This window comes from Tamandua tetradactyla, chromosome 7, assembly GCF_023851605.1.
Source record: "Tamandua tetradactyla isolate mTamTet1 chromosome 7, mTamTet1.pri, whole genome shotgun sequence".
NCBI classification, from domain to species: Eukaryota; Metazoa; Chordata; class Mammalia; order Pilosa; family Myrmecophagidae; genus Tamandua; species Tamandua tetradactyla.
Window position 1 is genome coordinate 81,813,554 of NC_135333.1, and position 23,564 is coordinate 81,837,117.

Consider the following 23,564-nt stretch of genomic DNA (forward strand, 5'->3'; position numbering starts at 1 on the left):
TTTCCTCCTCCAGAACAGCTACTGGGGGAGTGGAGATGATACGGAGCAGCTCCCAGAACCACGACGGAGATCAAAGGGACGGTGTATCCCATCCTGGAACGGCTGACTGTCTGGGAGAACCAGCTCCGGTGAGATCGCCGAGGGGTGCGGGCTTTCCCGGGTGGGATGGCAAGCGGCCGGAGTCCCTCCCTTCCTCCTTCCCAGGCCAGCTGGCAGAATTGGGCAGGTGGTCCCTTCGGGCCACAGCGGCTGGCGCCCCCACCATGCGAGGCCCCCCGGACCAACTGAGAGAGTTGGGTCGGAAATCCCCAACTGCGGAGAACGGTGACCGGGGGGGTCCCTTCCAAACACGTGACTCCCCGGTCCGGCTGGGAACGGTGCACTCTCCCAGGCTGCGGCGGCTGGCGCCCTCCCGCCACGCTTGGCGCCCCAGGCCGACTAGGAAACTCGATTGGGCACTCTCCCGGGCTGCGGCGGCCAGCGACCCTCCCCGCGTTTAGACCCCCGGGTCGGCTGGCACTCTTCCAAGCCGCTTCAGCTGGCGAACCTCCCGCACGGCGAGAGTTTTCCAAAGTTAAAGGACCCACAGCACCTTTTACTGGTGGGACCCACAGACAAACATGTGCCACGAGCGCCCCCTATTGGGCAGGATAAGAAAAACAGAACCCAGAGATTTCACAGAAAAATCTTTCAACTTGCTGGGTCCAACACCCAGGGAAATCTGACTGAATGCCCAGATGCCAGCAGAAGATAATGGATCACACTCAGAAAATTGAAAATATGGCCCAGTCAAAGGAACAAACCAATAGTTCAAATGAGATACAGGAGCTGAAACAACTAATGCTGAATATACGAACAGAAATGGAAAACCTCTTCAAAAATGAAATCGATAAATTGAGGGAGGACATGAAGAAGACATGGGCTGAACAAAAAGAAGAAATACAAAAACTGAAAAAACAAATCACAGAACTTATGGAAGTGAAGGATAAAGTAGAAAAGATGGAAAAAACAATGGATACCTACAATGATAAATTTAAAGAGACAGAAGATAGAATTAGTGATTTGGAGGATGGAACATCTGAATTCCAAAAAGAAACAGAAACTATAGGGAAAAGAATGGAAAAATTTGAACAGGGTATCAGGGAACTCAAGGACAATATGAAGCGCACAAATATACGTGTTGTGGGTGTCCCAGAAGGAGAAGAGAAGGGAAAAGGAGGAGAAAAACTAATGGAAGAAATTTTCACTGAAAATTTCCCAACTCTTATGAAAGACCTAAAATTACAGATCCAAGAAGTGCAGCGCACCCCAAAGAGAATAGACCCAAATAGGCGTTCTCCAAGACACTTACTAGTTAGAATGTCAGAGGTCAAAGAGAAAGAGAGGATCTTGAAAGCAGCAAGAGAAAAACAATCCATCACATGCAAGGGAAACCCAATAAGACTATGTGTATATTTCTCAGCAGAAACCATGGAAGCTAGAAGACAGTGGGATGATATATTTAAATTACTAAAAGAGAAAAACTGCCAACCAAGACTCCTATACCCAGCAAAATTGTCCTTCAAAAATGAGGGAGAAATTAAAACATTCTCAGACAAAAAGTCACTGAGAGAATTTGTGACTGTGTTAGTTAGATTCAGTTGTCAACTTGGCCAGGTGAGCATACCTAGTTCTGTTGCTGCGGACACAAGCCAATGGTACGTGAACCTCATCTGTTGCCAATTACATCTGCAGTCAGCTAGGAGGTGTGTCTGCTGCAATGAGTGATGTCTGACTTAATTGGCTTGTGCTTAAATGAGAGAATGCAATGTAGCACAGTCTAGCAGCTCGGCATTCCTCATCTCAGCACTTGCAGCTCAGCCCAGGCCCTTGGAGATGGAGAAAGAAATCACCCCGGGGAAAGTTGTTGGAACCCAGGGGCCTGGAGAGAAGACCAGCAGAGACCATCCTGTGCCTTCCACATAAGAAAGAACCTCAGTGGAAAGTTAGCTGCCTTTCCTCTGAAGAACCAACAAAATAAATCCCCTTTTATTAAAAGCCAATCTGTCTCTGGTGTGTTGCATTCCGGCAGCTAGCAAACTAGAACAGTGACCAAGAGACCAGCTCTGCAAGAAATACTAAAGGGAGCACTAGAGTCAGATACGAAAAGACAGAAGAGAGAGGTATGGAGAAGAGTGTAGAAAGAAGGAAACTCAGATATGATATATATAATACAAAAGGCAAAATGGTAGAGGAAAATATTATCCAAACAGTAATAACCCTAAATGTTAATGGACTGAATTCCCCAATCAAAAGACATAGACTGGCAGAATGGATTAAAAAACAGGATCCTTCTATATGCTGTGTACAGGAAACACATCTTAGACCCAAAGATAAACATAGGTTGAAAGTGAAAGGTTGGGAAAAGATATTTCATGCAAATAACAACCAGAAAAGAGCAGGAGTGGCTATACTAATATCCAACAAATTAGACTTCAAATGTAAAACAGTTAAAAGAGACAAAGAAGGACACTATCTACTAATAAAAGGAACAATTAAACAAGAAGACATAACAATCATAAATATTTACACACCGAACCAGAATGCCCCAAAATACGTGAGGAATACACCACAAACACTGAAAAGGGAATTAGACACGTATACCATAATAGTTGGAGACTTCAATTCACCACTCTCATATAGGGACAGAACATCTAGACAGAGGATCAATAAAGAAATAGAGAATCTGAATATTACTATAAATGAGCTAGACTTAACAGACATTTATAGGACATTACATCCCACAACAGCAGGATACACCTTTTTCTCAAGTGCTTATGGATCATTCTCAAAGATAGACCATATGCTGGGTCAGAAAGCAAGTCTTAACAAATTTAAAAGGATTGAAATCATACACAACACTTTCTCGGATCATAAAGGAATGAAGTTGGAAATCAATAATAGGCGGAGTGCCAAAAAATTCACAAATACATGGAGGTTCAACAACACACTCTTAAACAACCAGTGGGTCAAAGAAGAAATTGCAAGAGAAATTAGTAAATACCTCGAGGCGAATGAAAATGAAAACACAACATATCAAAACTTATGGGACGCAGCAAAGGCAGTGCTAAGAGGGAAATTTATTGCCCTAAATGCCTATATCAGAAAAGAAGAAAAGGCAAAAATGCAGGAATTAACTGTCCACTTGGAAGAACTGGAGAAAGAACAGCAAACTAACCCCAAAGCAAGCAAAAGGAAAGAAATAACAAAGATTAGAGCAGAAATAAATGAAATTGAAAACATGAAAACAATAGAGAAAATCAATAAGACCAGAAGTTGGTTCTATGAGAAAATCAATAAGATTGATGGGCCCTTAGCAAGATTGACAAAAAGAAGAGAGAGGATGCAAATAAATAAGATCAGAAATGGAAGAGGAGACATAACTACTGACCTCACAGAAATAAAGGAGGTAATAACAGGATACTATGAACAACTTTACGCTAACAAATACAACAATTTAGATGAAATGGACGGGTTCCTGGAAAGACATGAACAACCAACTTTGACTCAAGAAGAAATAGATGACCTCAACAAACCAATCACAAGTAAAGAAATTGAATCAGTCATTCAAAAGCTTCCTAAAAAGAAAAGTCCAGGACCAGACGGCTTCACATGTGAATTCTATCAAACATTCCAGAAAGAATTAGTACCAACTGTCCTCAAACTCTTCAAAAAAATCAAAGTGGAGGGAAAACTACCTAATTCATTCTATGAAGCCAACATCACCCTCATACCAAAACCAGGCAAAGATATTACAAAAAAAGAAAACTACAGAACAATCTCTCCAATGAATATAGATGCAAAAATCCTCAACAAAATTCTAACAAATCGTATCCAACAACACATTAAAAGAATTATGCATCATGACCAAGTAGGATTCATCCCAGGTATGCAAGGATGGTTCAACATAAGAAAATCAATTAATGTAATACACCATATCAACAAATCAAAGCAGAAAAATCACATGATCATCTCAATTGATGCAGAGAAGGCATTTGACAAGATTCAACATCCTTTCCTGTTGAAAACACTTCAAAAGATAGAAATACAAGGGAACTTCCTTAAAATGATAGAGGGAATATATGAAAAACCCACAGCTAATATCATCCTCAATGGGGAAAAATTGAAAACTTTCCCCCTAAGATCAGAAACAAGACAAGGATGTCCACTATCACCACTATTATTCAACATTGTGTTGGAGGTTCTAGCCAAAGCAATTAAACAAGAAAAAGAAATACAAGGCATCAGAATTGGAAAGGAAGAAGTAAAACTATCACTGTTTGCAGACGATATGATACTATACGTCAAAAACCTGGAAAAATCCACGACAAAACTACTAGAGCTAATAAATGAGTGAAGCAAAGTAGCAGGTTACAAGATCAACATTCAAAAATCTGTAGCATTTCTATACACTAGCAATGAACAAGCTGAGGGGGAAATCAAGAAACGAATCCCATTTACAATCGCAACTAAAAGAATAAAATACCTAGGAATAAATTTAACTAAAGAGACAAAAAACCTATATAAAGAAAACTACAAAAAACTGCTAAAAGAAATCACAGAAGACCTAAATGATGGAAGGGCATACCCTGTTCATGGATTGGAAGACTAAATATAGTTAATGTCAATTCTACCTAAATTGATTGATAGATTCACCCCAATACCAATCAAAATCCCAACAACTTACTTGTCAGAAATAGAAAAACCAATAAGCAAATTTATCTGGAATAGCAGTGTGTCCCGAAAAGTATCTTGAGGAAAGTAAAAGTATCTTGAGGAAAAAAAACGAAGCTGGAGGTCTCACACTGCCTGACTTTAAGGCATATGATGAAGCCACAGTGGTCAAAACAGCATGGTATTGGCATAAAGATAGATATATTGACCAATGGAATCGAATAGAGTGCTCAGATATAGACCCTCTCATCTATGGACATTTGATCTTTGATAATGCAGTCAAGCCAACTCACCTGGGACAGAACAGTCTCTTCAATAAATGGTGCCTAGAGAACTGGATATCCATATGCAAAAGAATGAAAGAGGACCTGTATCTCACACCCTATACAAAAGTTAACTCAAAATGGATCAAAGATCTAAACATCAGGTTTAAGACCATAAAACAATTAGAGGAAAATGTAGGGAAATATCTTATAAATCTTATAATTGGAGGCGGTTTTATAGACCTTACACCTAAAGCAAGAGCACTGAAGAAAGAAAGAAATAAATGGGAGCTCCTCAAAATTAAACACTTTTGTGCATCAAAGAACTTCATCAAGAAAGTAAAAAGACAGCCTACACAATGGGAGACAATATTTGGAAACGACATATCAGATAAAGGTCTAGTATCCAGAATTTATAAAGAGATTGCTCAACTCAACAGCAAAAAGACAGCCAATCCAATTACAAAATGGTAAAAAGACTTGAACAGACACTTCTCAGAGGAGGATATACAAATGGCCAAAAGGCACATGAAGAAATGCTCAACGTCCCTGGCCATTAGAGAAATGCAAATCAAAACCACAATGAGATATCATCTCACACCCACCAGAATGGCCATTATCAACAAAACAGAAAATGACAAGTACTGGAGAGGATGTGGAGAAAGAGGCACACTTATTCACTGTTGGTGGGAATGTCAAATGGTGCAACCACTGTGGAAGGCAGTTTGGCGGTTTCTCAAAAGGTGAATATAGAATTGCCATATGACCCAGCAATACCATTGCTAGGTATCTACTCAGAGGACTTAAGGGCAAAGACACAAACGGACATTTGCTCACCAGTGTTTATAGCAGCATTATTTACAATTGAAAGGAGATGGAAACAGCCCAAATGTCTATCAACAGACGAGTGGCTAAACAAACTGTGGTATATACAAACGATGGAATATTATGCAGCTTTAAGACAGAATAAACTTATGAAGTATGTAACAACATGGATGGACCTTGAGAACATTATGCTAAGTGAGACTAGACAAAAACTAAAGGACAAGTACTGTATAGTTTCATTGATATGAACTGACATTAGTGAATAAACTTGGAATATTTTGTTCATAGCAGAGACCATCAGGAAATAGAAATAGAGTAAGATATTGGGTAATTGGAGCTGAAGACTGTGCAACAGGACTGAATACAGAAACTCAGAAATGGACAACACAATACTACCTACGTGTAATACAATTATGTTAAAACACTGAATGAAGCTTCATGTGAGAATGAGAGAGGGAGGAGGGCTGGGGGCATAAATGAAATCAGAAAGAAAGATAGATGTTAAAGATTGAGATGGTATAACCTAGGAATGCCTAGAGTGTATAATAATAGTGACGAAATGCACAAATTTTAAAAATGTTTTTGCATGAGGAAGAACAAAGGAATGTCATTACTGCAGGGTGCTGAAAATAGATGTCAATTAATATTTTAAAATGTCACCTTATGTGTGAGACTAAAGCAAAAAAATGTTTATTTGTTACAAAATTTATATTTTGACTAGTGCATTTCCTGATATAACTTATGTAGATAGTTTGATAACACCATAAGCATTGGAATCTCAGGTAGGACATGAGATTTTGTTGGTTTGTCCAGAGTGATGCCCCGATGAATCCCAGAGTGATTCGATCAGTGAGTGGAAAAGTATCTGCAAATCCCCCTTCTGGGAGTGGTGAGAACGGGGAGAAATTCAACTTCCCCAAGTTGAATTCTTGATATTCTCACAGTGTTGACAACCAAAGTTATAGACAGAGCCCCCAGTCTTGGGAGTTGTTCATATGAAACTTAACCCCGCAAAGGATAGATCAAGTCTACTTAAAATTTAGGCCTAAGAGTCACCCCCAAGAGAGCCTCTTTTGTTGCTCAGATGTGGCCCCTCTCTCCAGCCAACACAACGAGCAATCTCACCACCCTACCCCTCTCTACGTGGAACATGACTCCCAGGGGTGTGGACCTTCCTGGCAACGTGGGGCAGAGATCTTGGAATGAGCTGAGACTCAGCATCAAGGGATTGAGAAAAACCTTAGAATGAGCTGTGACTTAGCATTAAGGGATTGAGAAAACCTTCTCGACCTAAAGGGGGAAGAGGGAAATGAGACAAAGTGTCAATGGCTGAGAGATTCCAGACAGAGGCGGGAGGTTATCCTGGAGGTTATTCTTATGCATCAAGTAGATACCATCTTGTTATTCAAGATGTAGTGGAGAGGCTGAAGGAACTGCCTGAAAATGTAGAGCTGTGTTCCAGTAGCCATGTTTCTTGATGATGATTGTATAATGATATAGCTTTCACGATGTGACTGTGTGATTGTGAAAACTTTGTGTCTGATGCTCCTTTTATCTACCTTGTCAACAGATGAGTAGAATATATGGAATAAAAATAAATAATAGGGGGAACAAATGTTAAAATAAATTTAGTTTGAAATGCTAGTGATCAATGAAAGTGAGGGGTAAGGGATATGGTATGTAAAATTTTTTTTTTCTGTTTTTTTATTTTTCTGTTGTCTTTTTATGCCTTTTTCTGAATAGATGCAAAAGTGTGGGAAATGATCATGATGATGAATATGCAACTATGTGATGATATTGTGAATTGCTGAGTGTATGTGTTGGAAATGTTTGTGCTTCTTGTAATTTTTTTTAATTAATAAAAAAAATTTTTTAAAAAGAATATAATTAGGCAGAATGGAAAAAAAACTTGACTTCTGATTCTAGGGAAGGGACACAAAATATTTATTGTTCTGTCTCCTAGTAGAAAGCAGGAACAGTCCTGCCCCACCACCATTTTTCTTCTTATTTACATAATGTAATTTTGTATTGGGGTGATGGTGTGCATGGGCCAGAAATCATAATATATTTCTAAATGCTTTTCACTTTTAATACCTTTATTTAGTAGTAAAATTGTTTTGTATTTGCTTTTTTTTCCTAGTAAAGCATGGGAGTCTCATCATTGTCTATAGCAAGAGATAGAACTTGAATCCCAAAATAATGTATAATTAGGTCTATTCATTATGTTGCCACATACTGAGTAGATGCCAAGGCTTATCACTACAGTAAGTCATTGCAATATTTAAGTTTATTTTATGAAAGTGTTTTATAATTTATAATTCTTTCCTTTCAGACAGTAGCAAATTATCATGCAGAGTAATTTATACCTCTTCCCAAGACTCTTGCAAATATATGCCCCAGATTTTATACAGACTCTTCCTGTTAATATTTCTTTTTCATTTTACAACTCTTGAGACTCATTTCCTTCCTATATATTTGGAAAAAATGCTAAGTTGCATTTGTTATTAAATTGAATATTAAAAAATCAAAGCTCTTCTACTTTTTCTTTATTTTATAATGCCCTCTGTAGATTTTTGAGTGAAAAAGCAATGAAATATAATTGGGTATCTTTTGCTGATGTATATAGTGTCAGCAGTTTGTGACTGATTGTTATTGTGTTGTACCTTCATTTTGTCTTAAAGAAGGAAATAGCGGCAGTGGTAGCAGTGGCTGTTGTTAACTCGTGGTTTATTTCTCATTTTCAAAATCCTGTTGCTGCTGCACCCCCTTCCCCCTGGTGGATTATTCTTTTGGACTGGTTTCATGAATATATGATGATGTGATCTTGGGGGGTTTCCAGTTCCTCAGTAGCCAGCTATGCTGACATAAAACTTGATGTAAATACCCATGCTACAAAGTTTTTTTTCCTCAAATCCTAAGTCCCAGTAGAAAAACAGCATTAAACTTGATGAGCATAGATGCTGTTGGTGAAAACACGTTCAAGGGTTTGAGTTTTTATTTTTTTTGGAAACCATGTGGAACTTATTCTGTATTTTATGCTCTAAGTTAGGTGGAATCTCACACCATTTGGGAAGAGTCACAATTAAATCTTTTTATCCTTTTCACCTTCCTACTGAGTAGATTTCTTTTTCATTCTTCCTGGGAATGGAAGATTGAATGGAAGTCTCAGGATCTCTGTGCAAACCTAAGAACAGCTTCACTTCTTAGTTACCAAGCACTTAGTAGAGAAAACAGCATATGTAACTTATTGGCTTTATTGTGCAGTCACTTTTCTGTTCCCCATAACAAATGTTCCAAACCAACTATTACTCCTCTCAGAAAAGACTGTTGTTTTACTCCTCTTCATTCCTAGCAGAGCACTGAGCAACCTGGTAGAGAAAAAGATAAGCCATCGGGAATAAACTGGCTACCTTTTTCTTCCTCTTCAACCACAAATCTGTCTATATTTTTATTCTTTGTACTTATGGTTTTTCCTTTCCATAACCAAGGGAGGAATTTTGACAAAGGTGCCAAAGGAATTCAGTGGGAAAAGGATAATCTTTTCAAAAAATAGTTCTGGAAAATTGGGTATCCATATGCCAGGGAAAAAATAATAACTTAGACTCTTAACTCATAACAGCCACAAAAGATAAAGTCAGAATCAATCATTGACCTAAATGTACAAATGAAATCTATAAAACTTATAGAAAAAAAATAGGAGAAATTTTTTTTACTATGAGTCTGGGAAAGCAAGATCCATAACGAAAAAAATCAATGAATTAAATTTCATCAGAATTTGAAAGTTTTGATCTGAAGGACAAAATGAAAAGACAAGCCCCAGGCTGGGAGAAAGTATTTGCCAATCATGTATCTGATAGAGGACTCATATCCAGAATATGTAAAGAATTTTTACAAATTAATAATGATAGCAACAACCCGGTTTAAAGATGGGCAAAATATTTAAACAAATATTTCCTAAAAGAAGATATATGAATGTTCAATAAGCACATGAAAACATGTTCGGCATCATTAGACATTAAGAACTCATAGATTAAAACCACAATGAAATACTTGCTAGAATGATTACAGTTTTAAAGATTGTTAATTCCAACTATTGTTGAATGTGGAAGAATGAACATATTAATGATGGGAATGTGAACATTCACTTTGAAAAAAAAGTATGGCACTTTCTTAAAAAGTACAAAGTAAACTTGACCAACAATTCCACTCCTAAAAGTAACTGTCAAGGAGAATTGAAACATGTCTGCACAAAGACTTATACTGGAATGTTCATAGTAGCATTGTTCATAATAGCCCTAAGCTGGAAACACTCTAAATGTCCAACTGCCAAATGGATAAATAAAACATGGTATGATGTTCATATAATGAAATACTATATAGCAATAAAATAGATCAAACTATGAATACAAGGTATAACATGAATGAAGTCTAAAACCTAATGATACTTAAAAAAAGCTAGACACAGGAACTCCACATTGTATGTTTCCATGTATATGAAATTTCCTGAAAAGGCAAAGTATAGAGACAGAAAGCAGATCAGGGGTTGCCTGGGGCTACTGGTGGGAGTGCAGATTAACTGTGAAGGGGACATGCGCGAACTTTAAAGGGGTGATGTTCTAAAATTGTCGTGACAATTGCACAACTCTAAGTTTGCTGAAGTCATTGAACTTACAGTAGATGGATTTTTTGGAATATAAACTATACCACGATAAAACTCAATAAAAACTGAGTTAGTCCCCTTTGCCTTGAGTTAATTACTTCTTGCCTTCCTATAGACCCTTCCTTTTGCAGTTAATAGTCCCTTCTCCCACTTCTTTCCACATTTCCATAGGTGTTGAAAATCATTTTCCATCATTTTGCCTCCTCCATTTTCTCTCATTTTAGATCATGGGTTTTGAAGTCCAAATGCCTGTATTCGAATTCCAACTCAGCTCGCTTATCTGTGTGACCACAGAACCTCAGTCTCTAGATCTGTAAAAAAGGGAAAATAATAATGGGATCTGTTGCATAGGAAAGTTATGAATATCAAATTGAACTGATATATTTGAGACATTCTATAACTGTTAGCAGTTATATATTGCCATGCTTAAAGTGAGAATCTTACACCAATGGTTGAGAGGCAGTATAGAGAAGTGATTGTGGCAGCAAGAGAGCAGACACAAAGAAAATCTAACTGAAATCAGACTGCAGCACTACCACTTTCTAGTGATATGAATTTGGCAAGATACTACAGTTCTATGCCTCCATTTTCTCATCTTTATTTGAAATTATTAGCAAACTTATCACAGTGTTGTTTTGAGGGTAAATGAGACAATTTATGTAAAGTTTTTAGTGCAATGCCTGGCAAAGGGAAGCACTAAACAAATGTTTATTGAGGCTTTCTTCAGGACTCAGCCACTCCTCAACCTTCTCAAAGCTGATTTTCTGGCCTCACAATGCTATTATAATAGTTTTCACAAGATTTGTAGCAGCATCCAATGGACAAGTCCAGTCATCACTCTACCTGACCATTCTGTGCTTGGCAGTTTGGCCACCTTTATTGAGGTTTCCTTCCCTGGTTTCTTGAATCTCATGATTGATGGATGGAATGGTTCTGTCTTTTCTGATCTCCCCTCTTAGGCTATTTATCTGGCTTCTCTTCTTATTCTGTAAATTTGTATCTTTGGCCTTAATCTCTTTTTTGAACCCCAGATGCATAATTCCTTCTACCTATCCTAGATATTTCCAGATCACTGTCAGACGCTAACCTTCACCTGTTTGAAGCTGAGCTGACCCTCCTTGTTCCCTCTCCCCACACTGAACCCTCTCTCCCTCATATGCATCCCACATAACCACGTTTTGCATCCTTGTTCTCCACCCAGTTGCCCCAACCAACATCCTTGTCGATCCTCTCTACTTTTTCATCCATTTAACCTCTGCTTCCTGCCCAACACCATATTGTTTGGTCTTTAAAAATCTCTCAAATTCGTTATTTCCTTTCTAGTTCTTCCTTCTTTGTACTTCCTTAGAATTTCCTACTACTAATCAGCCTCCCAGCTCTCAATCACCTTTCTTCCCATCCATTTTCTACAAGTTGCCATCAGCAGTATATTTAAAAGCATAAATAGTATTGCGTCATTGCATTACTTCAGAATATTTGGTGTCTCTGAAATGCTTGTGAGGATAAATTCGTTCATTCATTTATTCAGCAAACTCTAGAATCACTTAAGAAGTCTTTCATACACTCTCCGTGCTCCTCACCTGTTTCTTTCTGCCTTGCAGCTCCCATCCCCAGCCATACTGAAACTGACTTTCCCTAGCACGTCATGCACTTCTCCTGACTCTATGCTTTGCCCACACTATTTCTTTATTTCCTCTTATTAAGAATCCATCCTTCCCCTTCTTGAACCTGAACTTCTAACTCTACTTAAATATTTCCTGGTATGCAGTGCAAAATTATTGAATCTTTGCCAGTTCTCTAACATTGTCTTTCAAATATTTGTTTATATGGCCTTGTCGCTTTGTAAACTAGTGACACATAGAGCTGCGGCTCTAAACAAGGGGAGTCTCAAAATCATTTACGAATCTTTTCCAAGATGTCTGGCATCACTTTCAAAGTTCAGATTGAAAGGCTTCTGGACCCTGAGCGTGTGTATTTTTTTTTTCATAGCTACCCAAATAATTCTGATGGGCTCTATGGGAATAAATTAAACAACACCACATTGCAATAATAAGGCTCACAGATCATTCATTTCCAACCTACCACTTTCCTGTGTGGTTAGGTAGTGAAGGAATGTTGGGTATGGAGAAAGAATTTTCCTCACTGCTGTGCCTGTAGTGGATGCTCTAGAATTGTGTGAAGTCACCAGAGGATACCTAGTTGTCATAGAATTAGGCTGTATCATTGGTTGAATTTTTTAATATCATTCATTCTTATCAGAATAACGTCAGAGAATCATTTTACCAGTTTTTGTAGGTAGGAAAAGGGCAAGTCAGTAAATCAAAGAAAGAGTGATGAGAGATGAAGATGAGAGGGAAAAAAGTACAGTCAGGGCCTCTAATTAAGATCAGTGAATAAGGTAATTGCAAAATGATTGCAATTTTAAATCAGAATGCTTAAATGGAATGTATAGGAAAGCAGGGAAATTGAGGTTAAGAGCAATTAAGTGAGAGGAACTCAAAAAAGTGAATTTGAAAAGTTAGATGTGGCTGAATTTAATGTCCGTTTTCCCTAATAGGAACATTCATGTTCCAGAACATTTTTGCACCTACCTATCTTTCTTAGAGTTGGCTCTGTCTGCTCATAATTCTAACACATGACTCTAGCTCTTCCTTTATCTTGCCTTTGCTTTCCCAGTTCCATTCCAGAATAATTAGCTTCTTGTTTCCCTTTTCTCTTTTCCCCGTAGCAACAGCCTTCACTTTCCAGTACTCATATTGCCACACATTTTCTGTTCTCCATGCCAGTTCCCACAATCAAAACCAGCCTTTCACTTGGCTGTTTCCTCTTCTTCCTTCTCCTTCCTAGTCTAGCTCCTCGGAATTAGTATAGGTATTTTAGAAAGTTCAACTGCTAATGAAAACGCCCTAATCCCCCCATCAGAATGTTTAATCTCTTCCGTCTAAACTGTCCAGAACACTGAAGTATCTCTTTTGCCATAATACCCTTATGTTGGTTATCTGTACTCTTGCCTCATCATCTCTGTTAGTTAAGCTCTTTAAAGATATGTGTAGTCCTACTTGTTTTTGTTTCCATTGTGCATTACCTTGTACCATGCTTAATATATAAAACGTCCTCAGTAAATATGTATAGGTCAAAACCAGATTTTTATGTTGATTTTACTAAATAACTTTCACTTTCTCATTCAGGGATCTTAGAGCTTTTGTTGAGTACTTCAGATGCCAAGCTCTACAGAACCCACACACTGATACATACAGTGCTTACTTAGATTTAACCATATCTACATATATTGACACTTTGTTTTTGTCTTTTGATATTTGCTTTTATTTTTTCCTCTATTTTCTTGGTCCTTTTCTTTAGAAATTGGATGCTTGTATAGTATGTAGTACTCACAGACCTTGTAATTATACCTGCTTAACTCTTGCTGGTGATGAGAATGAGATACTTAGAATGCTAAAGAAAATGATGGTATGTTGGTAGTTCTTTGAATTTAACACCTTTTATTTTCTGGATAGGAGTTGCAGTTAGATGTGGTTCCATAAACTCTTCTTTGTGATTTTCTTTATTCCTTTAGCATTTTAGTTTTTGCAACCTCTTGAACTTTTTAATGATTCTGTGCTACCATCTATGAAGTACCTGATCTTAGCTGCTGCCATGGAATTGTCTTCCTGTACCGTCTCACTTTCCCACGCATTCGGTGTTCAATTTTCTGTGTATGGTTTACAATAGGAAGTGATATAACTGACCAGGAAGGTTTGCAAAAAAGGGAAAAGCAGATATTAGCATATATGCCTGTTTAAAGGTGGAAGGGCAGCCCCCCTCAGTCAGTGGCGCCCTATCCTGGGCTTTGTATGTGTTAAACATAGAAACACTTCCTATTTTTGCTTGTCTAACATAGGTGAAAGTGGAAAGTGGATATTCAAGAGTTGTCTGCTTCATTTTGGTGGTCTATATAAGCTGTACTATTCCATTTCTGAAATATTGAAATGGTCATAGTGAGCAGAGGATAAGTTTCTTGGCCATATTTCCATCATGCAAAACCCCGTAACTTTTACAACTAGCTGTTCACCAAATCAAGCAAATTATTTGTTTGATTGCATAAACATAGCACATGCACACATGCAAATGATCTAGCTGATTTTATGGCATTTTTGTAAAAATTGTTCATAAAAATACAGGTTTTAAAAAATCCTGTTTCAGAGTTAGAAACAGGGTAAGACAATGGGTAATTGAAGCTGAAGGGATACAGACTGTGCAACAGGACTAGATACAAAAACTCAAAAATGGACAGCACAATAATACCTAATTGTAAAGTAATCATGTTAAAACACTGAATGAAGCTGCATCTGAGCTATAGGTTTTTGTTTTGTTTTGTTTTGTTTTGTTTTGATTTTACTATTATTACTTTTATTTTTTTCTCTATATTAACATTCTATATCTTTTTCGGTTATGTTGCTAGTTCTTCTAAACCAATGCAAATGTACTAAGAAATGATGATCATGCATCTATGTGATGATGTTAAGAATTAATGATTGCATGTGTAGAATGGTATGATCTCTTAATGTTGGGTTAATTTCTTTTTTTCCGTTAATTAAAAAAAAAAAAAAAAAGAGAAGGGATAATTGGAGATGAAGGGATACAGACTGTACAACGGGACTGGATATAAAAACTCAGAAATGGACAGCACAATACTACCCAATTGTAATGCAATTATGTTAAAACACTGAATGAAGCTGCATGTGAGGTATAGGTTTTTTGTTTTTGTTTTTTTTGTTTTTTTTTTCTTTCTATTATTGTTTTAATTCTTATTCTGTTGTCTTTTTATTTCTTTTTCTAAATCGATGCAAATGTACTAAGAAATGATGAATATGCAACTATGTGATGTTATTAAGAATTACTGATTGTACATGTAGATTGGAATGATTTCTAATTGTTTTGTTAATTCTTTTTTTAATTAATAAAAAAAAATTAAAAAAAAAAAAATCCTGTTTCACAGGTTTATCAGCATTTGGATGAGGTCTGTTATATAATCATTACTGACAATGCTCAGTTCTATAGAAGAAAAAAATTCTAGCACTGTAGTTTGAAGATAGCAAACACTTTTAAAAAGACGCTGAACATTTCAGTTTGCTAAATTTATAATATTTCCAGAGGTGAAATTAAAATGCCGTTACAGAGTTTGTAGATTGTTTTATCTGCAAAGACAGAATAAGTCCTTAAACATTGACATATGGATGACTTATGATTTGCTTAATTTATCAGTGGACATATTTTCTTTTTGGGCTCACATCCTTGGTATCCAATCATTCCAGCATTTTGAGATACTTATGTTGGCATAGTTCTTGAAATCTTGAAACCTAAGGACTTGTTTTGAAAAAAGTTAGAAATAATCATTTCCAGTCACATCAGGTTAAATGAACCACAAAAATCATGACGTTAAAAACAAATGAATTATCATTTGGTGGTTCCATTTAGTTTATTGCAGTTAATGGCCTTCCATTGAATTTGCAGCTCTCCGAATCCGTTTGGAAGTAGGCCATCACATGCCGAGAGGAAATACCAAGTCATTTAAATTAGATACTGAGCATGCTCAAATGGAATACTTACTCTTGGAGATTGCAGTGTGGTTTAGTTTTCTTCTAGTGGGAAGAACAGAAAAGAGAGCACAGTGTGCCCTTTTGTCATCGTTCTGTCAGCATGTAATTTGTCTTTGGAAACCAGAAGCCTGAGACAAAGAGAAGAATCTAGGGTTTTAAGCAAAAGGTTATTTGGTGAGTTAATTAACTGTTTTATTCTATTTTGTTTTAATCTATCAATTATTTCTAGCAAGGCTATGTCTTTACTTATATCTGCTGCTTGTTTTAGCGTTAAGCTGAAGCTTTATGTAATAAATAACTTAGCTGAGGTGGGGAAAAAATTGTTCCTGCAATCTAAATCTCACTCTTCTGAAATATTTCCAGTACATTTCTGAAGTGACGAGTTCATAAATTGCTATGATGATACTCTTTCCTGTTCTCCACAAATTTCATTTGCTCACTTGTGCTGAATAATGCTGGCAGAATTGCTGCTGAGAGGCTTTAGGATTTCTCTGGGTGGTTTAATCTTTCTTCTTCTATTTTAGTGAAATGATAAATTTTGCTCTCAGTTCTACAGTGTATCTAGTAAAGTAGTAGGTGGGGTCTATTTAGCATAAGAACAGTAATTCTTTAGAGAAGATGAAAGGATCTTTTGCAGTAATACGTACATATTGTCACATAGGTGGTTCGAAAATAAAAGTTTGCTTTGTAATATAATCAGTTTTTATTTTAATACTCTAAAATCAAATGAGATTAACAGCACTTTATAAAACATGTTGTTGCAATTATACAGTATTCATATTTAGAATTTGTTCTATTTTTAGTAATTGAATTAGCTACAGAAGTGTTTGGAGCATAATAATAGTTTTCCCCGAGTTCATGTTATGGTGATTGCTAGGAAGATAATCTTATTTAAACATTTTGTGATTATTCTTGTTATCCAGAGGGCTCATGTTCTACCATGAAGTTAATGGGGACATTTTTGTGATTTTTTTTTATATTATATAATTGCTAAAAACAAGTTCTCATAATAACATCTTATATTTAAAATGTGTAAAATCATCATTTCATAATGAACATTATTTTGATTATATATTCATAGTAGATAAACTTGGCAACCAAACGTTCAGTGTATTCGTCTGGAAATTAAAGTTGCATCACTCTATTTGAGATAAGCCATTTGATTTTTTTTGAAAATTTGAAGAGGAAGCATAAAATTACCATATTTATTTCCTTAGGGGGAAGTGACGTTTGCTAGTACATATAAATGTCAGGTAGGGAATTTTTAAAGTGTTCCAGTAAAACGGTGTGGAGGGTGGGAGGATTAGGAAGAAAATACTAAAAACTTAGTACCTTCAAATGCCAGGCAATTATGTGATGCTTTCCTGAAATATCTTTATTTTGTGAACTGCCCCCACAATGCCATTTTCTACGATTGGCACATGTAAAGGAGGTAGGCGTATATTTAGATGGTGTATTCATGATAAGGGGGGGTTAGCAGTTAAAGATGAGGACTGGATGACAGTGCTCAAGAAATCTATTCCCACTTCTTTAATATTGACTCACTTGTGTGACCTTGGGCAGCACACACGCCCTGTTTATCTCCACTGATCTTTAGTAGGATACTTTACCATGGCAATAGGAGGTTCATTTAAGGTTCTTGAAGTAATAAGATTATTTCATTGATTGTGGCAAAGACTCATGAGGGCTGTAAGTCATTCTACAAAGAAGTGTTGCTTTTACAGGACAGAAAATTTTATTAATTGCTCTTTAAAAACAACAAAAGTATTTCGGATTTGTAAAATGCATCAGTCCTGTGTGGTCTTTGAAACCAATTTACCAGAAATATATGTATATTATGTTATTAAAAGCTGGCATAAATGTGATTGCAGTGCTTGATTTTTGTTTGTTTGCTTGTTTATTTATTGTAGACTGGATAAGCATGAAATTGTCATGCAAAAACGTACTTTATACTGTTTCTCTCATCTGTTTAGTCCCATTTACCCTAATTATAGATGTTTATAAATCTTCAATGAAGATAAATAATCAGCACAAGGCCTACTAAAGAAAAGTACCTAGAAAAAATGGGAAAATGAAAGGAAGGGAAACACAGAAACTAAAACTTATTGTTGGCAAGAATCTCTTTGCCAGTTTTTGAGAGATTTAATACACACCCTTACAATTTGTTCATTTCCAAATTATTAAGTTCATGTATTCATTTATTTAATTTAACATCTACCAGTTACCGAACATTTAATTCTGTAACTATTTTCAAACTCCATAATACTAGAAGATCCTAAGTTGTGTTATGTGAAAAATGAGATCTGTGGTGAAGTAAGTTTAGGGAATATGGGGGCCATAAAGGTTTTTTTACAGTAGAACTTCTTTGCCTTTAATATCATTTTCAGAACTTTACTCTGTGACTTAATCTTCTCTGAAATATCGTTTTACTTTTGAAAAGAAGTATTACAATATATGATATCAAACATTTGGCACATTTTAGTAATTCTGAATATAAACCCTTATATTGAAATACCTGAATAAGTGAAGGAAGGATTATGGGTTTGCTTCTGTCTTCCAGAAAATTGCATCAATTATTTTCTCATTTTGCACTGAGAGAATTAAAATATAAGTGGAATACAAAATGTATGAGTAATATATTAGATGATAGTAATAATGATATAAGCTAAAATTATATTTTTGAAATCCTCAAACACTAGAAGAATAGGTAATGAATGCTATGTGAAGGATTTGGTACAAAGTAGTTACCAAAGGTTTTGATAATTTTCAAAAGTTTGAGATTATCCCCATTAAAAAAAACTAAGTTGATTTTAAAAGATATGATTTGTGATAGAAAATAATAAGGAACATAGCATGGTATTAATCACAAAGTAGGTGTTCAATAAATGTTTGTCTCTTTAATTCCCTGTCCAAACAATTGCATATTTCCTATATTAACAGGGTTTTTCCCCAAAATATTAATGTATTTCATTTGAAATATCAGACATAGAATTATACTGATGTATAAGTAATAAAATATTTGAAAACCTTTCCTAATAATATAATGGTTTTTAAACCAAAAATTACAGATGATATTATATTAAAAGGGTATTAGTTACTTAATTATTAAATAGAGGAATAGCTGAACATACCAGTATGTTCCAGCTTTGCTTGGCATGGTAGGCAAAACAGTGAAGAGTTTTGCTAAGGAAAAACCTCAAATTTGTTTGTTTTTAAGACTAGGCAGTAAGTGTTACCGTAAAAACTCTGTTCAAATGAAATCACATTTAGTTTTAAGTATGAACTTTTAAATTAATAGAAATCCAGCCAAGCATAACTGGCACTCATCAGATTTTTACTGATTTAATTTTTTCCTTTTCATGCTTTTCAGTCCATATCAGTATTTAAGAGCTTGCATTTTATGTTTCTTTGAAAAGAGTGATGTTCTTTTTTTTTAAAACCATTGTCATACTATTCTTTAAGAAGCATTAAAATTATTAAACAGTATTATGAAATCTCCATAAATAAGGTAATAATATGACTTGATGAGGACCTTTTTTTTAAATACTGTAAATAATTTATGGTTGGCCCTGAAAGAACTTTGTAATTATTCATACCCAAGAACTCTGAAATTGTCTTGTCAGTTCATTGAAAGTTTGGTGAATCTGGCCCAATAGAATGCTCACATAGTAAGGTGGTTCATCTGTCAGAGATTGAGTGGGTGGAATGGGTTGGCATAGAAGAAAACACTGTGTCTTTAAGACCATTCTGTTGTATTTTTACTTCTCTCTAGTACGTTTCTTCTGACAGTGGCTTTTTGGCAAATTCAAGGTCAGCTAGCTGGCCCAATATAAAGCTACCTTAGTTTGATGAGAACTCAGGTGTAAATGATTGAACATGCATACATCCAAAGTATATAATCTTAACCTAACTTGACATAGTTTAACTCTTTTTTGTTGTTGTTGTTCTTCCACACCTTGATTTATTTTAACTTAATGTTATCATGGACACATCAGTATATTTAGATCCAGCCTGTTTTTTAGGGCTGCATGTATCCCATTGTATAGAGGTACCATAATTTATTTAACTAACCCATTATTTATCTACATGTAAGTTACTTCCAATTTTTTGCAGTTCGAAGTAATGCTAGAATAAATTTCCCTGTACTTACATCTTGGTACACTTGGGCTTTTGATTTTATAGGACACATTCCTAAAAGTAGAATTTCTTGGTAAAAGGCTATAAGCTTTTACAATTTAAATTGCTTTATCAGTTTTTACTGGTTATTTCATTAATTTAATTATTAATAACTAATTTATTTATTTTTTTTTACTTTTTTATTGTATAATATAACATATATACAAAGCAAAGAAAGAAAAAAGCAAAGGTTTTCAAAGCACTCTTCAACGAATAGTTACAAGACAGACCCCAGAGTTTGTCATGGGCTACCATACCATCATCACAGATTTTTCCTTCTAGCTGCTCTAGAACATTGGAGGCTAAAAGGAAAAAAAAATTTTTTAAGATCACAATCAACTTTTTTTTTCTCTTTTTGTAAAAAATAGCTTATATACAGGAGAACAATAAATTTGAAAACACAGCACAGCAATGAGTTGTAGAATAGATTTCAGAGTTTGGTATGGGTAACAGTTCCACAATTTTAGGTTTTTACTTCTAGCTGCTCTAAGATACTGGAGACTAAAAGTAATATCAATATGAATCAGCTATCATGTTCATTTGTTAAACCCTACTTTCTCTGTATAACTCCACCATCACCTTTGATCTTTCTATCCCACTCTTTAGGGGATTTGGTGTACACCCATTCGAACTTTTTTATTTTGGAAGGACTGTCAATAATAAGGGGTAGGGAGATGGAACTAGCTGATTTTCTGGAAAGGCTGGCCCCTCTAGGATTTAGGAGTTATCTGGTCCAGGGACCCATCTGGAGGTTGTAAGTTTCTGGAAAGTTACCCTAGTGCATGGAACCTCTGTAGAATCTTATATATTGCCCTAGGAGTTCTTTAGGATTGGCTGGAATGGTTTTGGTTGGAGTTTGGCAAGTTATGATAGGTAGCAATGTCTAGCTGAAGTGTGCGTTAAGAATCACCTCAAGATTAGCCTCTTGACTTTATTTGCACTCTCTCAGCCACTGATACCTTATTTGTTACACTTCTTTTCTCCCTTTTGGTCAGGATGGCATTGTTGATCCCACAGTGCCAGGGCCAGACTCATCCCTGGGAGTCATCTCCCCTGCTGCCAGGGAGACTTTCACCCCTGTGTATGTCCCACATAGAGGGGGAGGGCAATGATTTCACTTGCAGAGTTGGGTTTAGAGAGAGTGAGGCCACATCTGAGCAACAAAAGAGGTCCTCCAGAAGTAACTCTTGGGCATGCCTGTAGGTCATCTAAGCTTCTCCACTCCATACATAAGCTTCTCAAGAACAAGTCTTAAGATCAAGGGCTTGGCCTACTGATTTGGGTGTCCCTAATGTTTGAGACAGTATCAGGGGGTTCCCTGGTGGTAAAGTTTAATAGTTCCATATTTTCTCTCCCATACTTAAGGAACTTTGCCAATACTTTTTGGTTACCGGCTTAATATATTCTGGGATGTATCCACGCATTACATTAAGCTATACAGGATTAAAGGCCATCATTTTTATTCTGAGCTCCCTATGATTTGATTGATTAAATGAGCTATCTAGACAGGTTGATTTAGATTATGTGCTATAGAAAATTTAGGTTCTGGACCAAATAAACCTTTCTTCCTTTGATCTCAAAGAATAGGTGAGGTTCTAAAATATATACAGTGTTTTCCTTACTCCTGTGTTCTGAATTACCTTACTCGACCTGATCACTTTTGTTTTTGTCTCTGAATACCAGGTTATACAATAAATAGCCTCTAAAAATCCAGAAATAATAATTACCACTCCGGACACAAGCAGCTTAAGTCTTTAATGAGACCATTAATAGATGGCTGTTAGACTCTCAGCATATTCACGAGGAGTATAACCTTAGTTTGTGATTTCCTCCAGTGCTCTGTGATGCTTCCTGCATTCACCCCCTTGTTTTCAAGTTGTTGGCCTCTTGATTGTACTTTGTAACTTAGTGATTCTTGTCTCATCTGGATTCTTCTCAGCACCCTTTTATCTAGTACTGTTTCCCATTTGTAGCTCAAATGTGGATTTCAGATGCTTTGGTTTGTTTTGATGTATTTTCACAGTAGTCCTGGACTTGCTCACCCAGACCTTTCAGCAGGCCAGATGCACAGGTTCCATCCTGCCTGCGCCACTCCGTTTCCTTCGTGTTACCTGTATCCTCAGGTGTCAGCACCCTAAAGAATGAAAAATAGGGACCACAAGTCAGAATAAAAGTAAAAATAATAGCAACAATAACTTTTCATTACCCCCAAGCAGAAATGTCTTCCTCCCACTTGTGTTAAGCTCTAATATTAAAATGCAAAAAAGCCACTTCAGGCTCTGAAATTTCTAGAATATCTTCGTTTTACTTGACCAACTGTTGGAATGCTCTCTGTGTCAAACCTGTCACACATTTTTCTTGGGGGCTTTGTTAAAACAGTTTGACTTAAAGTATACCATGATGCCCACAGAATGGTCCCTCCTCAGTGACTCCTCAGCCCTCTGGTCCTGTACTGAATTTGTAAACTTTTACTCTTCCCTCATGATATCTTGTTCTTTCCCATTATCCTGAATGCTGCCAAGAAGGCTAATAAATGGCAATTATTCCCTCAGTTTACTTCAATCTTAAGGCAGAACTACCTCTTGTACGGACACCTCTCACTCACCTGGTGGGTATTGCCCTGGTCCACACACTTACCTGGGGAAATTTTGGTTTTAGTTTTAGTTTGAACAGCTGATATGGTTACCAACTTAGGCTTTTTTCTGGCACCTTTGTTAAATGTGAAACATAGCTTAAAGTGGAATTGTTCTTGCTTTAACCTAACCAATATGCATATTCTCAAATCATTTATTCTGAGAAGGGATAGGACAAATGTGACTAGATCTTATGGCAAGGAGTACTATCCCAGCCTATTTAGGAGCCCGAATCCAGCTCATTGTTTGACCCCAGGATGCTTGGCATCCATATGCTGGTCCTGAGAGTGAATATAGAGCAGCTTTCTTCTTGAGCTTAGTGTAGCATTGGTATTTTTATAGTTTAGTGACCATACTTACTCCAAAATAAAGGGACTAGACATTAAAATGGGCAATTTAGAGAGCCTTTCATGAAAAATGCATGTTTTAGTAAAATCCTACAGTACTCTGTGAGTCTGGAATTTTTATTTCTGACATTTTCAAGTATAAGTCTAAAAATCTAGCCTGTAAAGTCAGAAAACCACAAGTCTAAAGCACAGAATCTTTCTTATTTAATACATATTGAATTCTCTCCCAAACCATTATTTAGTATGGATGCTACCCAGTGGAAGAGGTTCAGGATTAAGAATCTTCTCCCACTCTTGTTGCTGGGTAAACAGGCTGTCTGCTGCCTAGTACACATCTTTCGTTTCTTTTC

The 23,564-nt window shown here is 36.4% G+C and overlaps 1 protein-coding gene across 8 annotated transcripts in view; it reads left to right on the top strand.

Annotated features, from left to right (window-relative positions):
- PLEKHA5 (pleckstrin homology domain containing A5) overlaps positions 1-23,564 on the top strand; it is a 303,484-nt gene that overhangs the window by 124,296 nt on the left and 155,624 nt on the right. The window contains exon 1 of one of the 8 annotated variants that reach the window (XM_077170234.1): positions 15,467-16,232. The exons of the other annotated variants lie outside the window; for them this stretch is intronic. The gene's annotated coding sequence lies outside the window, so the exon portion shown is untranslated. Of the gene's footprint in view, positions 1-15,466; positions 16,233-23,564 lie in introns of those variants that run through there. 8 annotated transcript variants of the gene reach the window in all.